This window comes from Gadus macrocephalus, chromosome 1 (genome assembly GCF_031168955.1).
Source record: "Gadus macrocephalus chromosome 1, ASM3116895v1".
In the NCBI taxonomy this organism is placed as follows: Eukaryota; Metazoa; Chordata; class Actinopteri; order Gadiformes; family Gadidae; genus Gadus; species Gadus macrocephalus.
Genome location: NC_082382.1, coordinates 19,387,235 through 19,392,234, shown reverse-complemented (window position 1 = coordinate 19,392,234; position 5,000 = coordinate 19,387,235).

Below are 5,000 nucleotides of genomic sequence, written 5' to 3'. Positions count from 1 at the left end.
CAGACAGTGAATTGTAAATCGGATATATGTCATTAAGGCGAAGGCCAGGGGTTTGGAGACTTCAGGTAAACCGCAGGTATTCAGGGATTGATCCCAGTGCGTTTCAGCCGGGAGTCTACACCCTTCTCTAAAAAGAAAATGTTTTGTACCTTCCAGGTAGGCTGTGAACATTGGGAATTGAACAGGGAACCTTTTGGCTGCCAGTCGAATACCTAAGCTACAAATTACGCTATCCTTGCCCAACTACATTGCACTTAATTATATATGGGTGAGATAAGGTGTGGGCAATGCAGGCTTGCTGTGTAAAGTGTGTGTGTTTGACACTTTCAACTTTCAACACACGCTATGCTCCATAGTGGAGATCGGTGGCAGAACCCTTTGCCCGCGGTTCGCCTGAACTGTAATTCCAAAACCTAGATGCAACGTCATCACAACAACTGTGGAACACAAGCTATAGTGTCTCTCTGGTGCAGGGTTTTTCAATCTGTGAACATGAAGCTGTAGCACTATTTGAGCTCCAAGCAGAGCATGGTATTGCACGGAGACACTGCGTGTGTCTGCGTTGAGTCTAGCCTCAGCCTCGTCTCTATCAGAAGTTAAGGAGCAAGGACATGACTATGTTTTCTTCTTTCATAAACACTCACATGGAAAACAATGGTCCCAGTTTCCATTGTGGACCAAACAAAGATTAAAACAAGCCACAGAGCCGTCCTGTTGTTCCGAACAGCACAATCCATCCTCTTGATTTTCTTTGTATACAGACAGAAATGGACGTCTATCTCGCCCTTCGTCAGCATATATTCACTGTACGCTAGACAGACCATAGTCTTACGTGTGAGCAGTGTAAGAACATCACTGCTTTTCTTCTGTTCATTTGACGTATCGCCAAGAATTGGACCTTTCAGCTATGAGAAAATCTTTTAAGAATATAAGTCACATTGGGTCAGATAACTTGGTGAACCAAGTTTTTTTATTTATTTTTTGCCTCTTAGGGTGCTGCAACACCCCAGATATACGCTTGCCCTCAAACGACCAGCACCCATGCGTAGCTGGACCATTTGAATTTGTACTATACAGTATATTGATCCGAGCCTGCCATGAAGCTATGAGTTGTTATAATGTTTGTGCATTTTTTTCTTAGCCACCAAACAAGGCACAGTTGTTTCGCATATTGGAACCCTCATATGGTTGACTGCTATGGTTTAAGTTAGATACGTTTAGACACTGGTTGAATAACATGTATGTATTGGTTTAAGGTGTAACATTGTCCATACAAACAGTTGTTGTCAGAGTTCTTTAAAAATATTTGACAGCAGAGAGATGTCTTTGTTTGTGATTGGTGGAGCTCTGACTTGGTGAGGTAAATTTCCCTCATTATTCTTATCATGGCTCATTTTGCAAATGTATGAAAATGATCTGGTTGGCTCACCTGAAGCTAAGTCGGTGGGAAGGAGATAGATACCTTCGCAATAACGTTTGCGGATTTATCCATACGGTTTTGTGACCAATATTTCCCTCCAGGTACTTTTCCTAATTACCAAACATGTATGAAATGTGAAAATAATTAGAACATTAAGGAGCTAAATGATGTGTGTAGAAGACTTTAGTCAAGATGTGTGTGCGCACAGTTGCGCGCGCGCGCGTGTGTGTGTGTGTGTGTGTGTGTGTGTGTGCGTGTGTGTGTGTGTGTGTGCGTGTGTGTGTGTGTTGTGGTGTACACTGACAGCCACCACCTCCGCCACTGGCCATGCTCACCTGGCTTGGTGTTCCTACGCTGGTTTGGCTGTGGTAAGGAGGGTGTGGCCATGCCTTGCACAGGAAGCGACTGTAAGCCACAAGGAGTGCTGTTGTTTTGATGTTTTATAAGCAATAACTCCCAATCTCACGTACACATACAGACTCACATTGCTACACCCGCCCGGCATGGAACCCTTATTAATCATTCTGTCAGTCCACTTACACGCAGGCTAACTCTCTCTCTCTCCCTCTCTTTCTCCCTCTGAGTTTTTTTCCATTTCATTATCTCTCTCTCTCCGTGGCTCTGCTACTGCGGTTGCTGCTGCAAACACACACAAACACACACACAGTGGCAGCAGAGACACATGTACCCTGTGCAAACAAACCAAACATATAAATAATGGATTAGTTTAGAGCAGGGAGACTGAGGGAGGGGTAGGGAGGGAGAGTGGGATGCACATACACAGGCAGAATGAAAGAGAGAGAGAGAGGGAGAGAGAGACAAGTCAAGAAAGAGAGACCCATGCAGAAAGAGAGAGGGATAGGCAAAGAAGAAGAGAGAGACACATGCTGAAAGAAAGAGGGATAGGCAAAGAAAGAAAAGAGGGATACATGCAGAGAGAGAGATAGGCAAAGAAACAGAGACATTCAGAAAGAGAGAGAGATATCAGTGAAAGAGTGAGACATGAAGAAAGAGAGAGACAGGTGAAGAAAGAGAGAGGGAAAGACTTGAAATGATGTGTATGGAAATGGGGGGAGGTGGTTTTCTGAAGCACAATGGGCCTGTTTTCTGCTTCCAGTGTTTTTGCTGATTGACTCATTGGAAACCTTTATGGGCCATTGTTGGGCCATAGCTGTTTTGGTGTTTTATCGTTTGTTTCCTATGTGATGTCACTCTTGTAGTGTGAGAGCATAGCTTGGCTCGCCATTTCCCTTCCACTCATGTCTGTGTGTGCATTTATGCATTATGCATCCATGTTTAGCTGCGTAATATTTAATGTGTACTGTATAATTGTTGTGCAGTGTGTATGTGTGTATACAGGATGTATGTGTGTGTGTGTGTGTGTGTGTGTGTGTGTGTACAGTGTGTGTGTGTGTGTGTGTGTACAGTGTGTGTGTGTGTGTGTGTGTGTGTGTGTGTGCTCAGAGCTGACTTTCTGTCAGCTGAAATGGTCCCTGGCTGCTGAAGCACGTGGTGTGCTTGCCTTGGCGTTGGAAACACATTACTGCAGAACGCAAAACCATTTAGTCTGAGAATGTCAACAAGAGCTGGGATCCCAGGGTGGGAGATGATAACTCGGCCGCAGCCAGAAGCTCTCCTTATGCGTGTGGATTTCACACTAATAACTATCTCCAGCTGGAGCTGATGGAAATGTCATCTAAATATTTAAATATTTCCCTAAAATTGTTACATGTAATCCAACAAATATTAAAAGAAATAACTCCTAAAACAAAATATTACAAAAACAGGTCAAGGAATTAGACTAAAATACACAATGTATCTTTGTGGACAAGGGGAGATGCTTTTAATGTCTTCACTCTCTTCTGTTTTGGCGGCAGCCACTTCTCAGGAGTGTTTGTGCTCTGCTTGTGTCTTGGGTGCTGGCCACAGCCGGTCACAGTGGCTTCACTGTCCACATGCTGCCCAGCTCCTCCAGCCCTGATCTGCTGTGCGGAGCGCTGATCCATTGGTCGGGTCTGGCCGTGAGATCTGCTGCCATCTTTTGCTCTTTTTTTTTTGGCAGTGCCATCGACAATAGAAAAACGACAACTCTAACCACAAAGGACACTGCTTTCTTTTAGGAATGTTGTGACGACTATTTTTTCTTGATTGCTCTATTAAATTGACTTTGTGAGCTACTTAAATGCAGCAATGCAATAAATGAATATATATGATATCAAATTAGCATGTTTCAATCTCATTTGCTCAAAATTACAGCAAAGGATTTTCCCCCGATTACAAAAGATTTATTTTATTCACAAAATATCTGAACTCCTGCATTTTAACATCACACAACATAATTTGTCCTGAGGTTGCGCACATGCTTGTGAGTGATTATCCATTTGGACTTCCCAGATCTTACTCCTTAATGTGCACTACATCATGTGGTATATACAGAAAATCGTGTTGGACTAGGCTATACTATCTGAATTCTTCAATCTATTGATCAGTAGACGGTGAACCTGGTCCTTTGGTTACGGTGAGACCCCAGCCAGCTGGACCAGGTGATTCTTTCATCCATCCTTACAGGTTTAATCTTTCAAACAAGTCCTCGTCGTTCTGGGGGCCCTTTTTGTATTTTCCGCGTTTTTCTATTCTTCTCCCAAGATGAGAACCAGAGCTCTCGGTCGTCTCCTTCTCCTCCTCCCCCCCCCCCTCTCCATCAAACGGAGAGGGGGGGGGGCTGGAGCATGGCAGCCAGCGACCCGCTGCCATGCCAGCCCGCTGTGAAACGGACACTTGTGTCCCTCGGTCGGCCCCCTCCTGTCCACAGCTGGGAACCATAACGCCCCCCCCCACCGCCGCCGCCACTTGAGGCTGCCACCAGGAGCCTGTTGTAGCCCCCTGCCAAACTGTGTGTGTGTGTGTGTGTGTATGTTTGTTTCTGTGTGTTTGTTTATTTCTGTTTGATTTTGTATGTGTGTGTGTGTGTCTGTTTGTTGCTTTGTGTTCTTTTCAGTGTGTGTTTATTTCGGTGTATGTTTGTTTGTGTGTGTGTGTTTGTTTCTGTGTGTGTGTACAGGGTTGGTACTAACGTATACACTTGTGTTTTGAGCTCAGTATGCATAAGGCTATGTTCCGTTTTTAAACATTTTTGTAATTCCCTTTTTCCACCTTGTGAATGAAGTACCTGTCTCTTTAAAGCCCATACATTCTGGTGGTATTCGTTTCAACAAATATCCATGGTAAAATCGTGAGGAAAGCGTTAAATTCAGGTGTTCTGAAAACATGGCCATATGTTGTTAAATGGTAATGTTGCAGCATAAATATTTCAATATTCATATTAATGTTTTATTTTATTGATTAAAATGGCCGCCTGATTTATGATTTGGAAAAAGACTCAGAAAACAATGAAAGTAATCATAATTTATTCATTTATGGGCTACATCTTTCTTTCTAGCACCGAGTCTATAGATTTCCATGATTTCTTTATATTGACATAATTCCCCCTCCTTCGTAGGCGTGTGGCCAGTATCCATATTTCATTGAGTCCCCAAATCGACAGCCTTTAAGGAGAGGCGGCGATGAGTAAAGTGTGTGA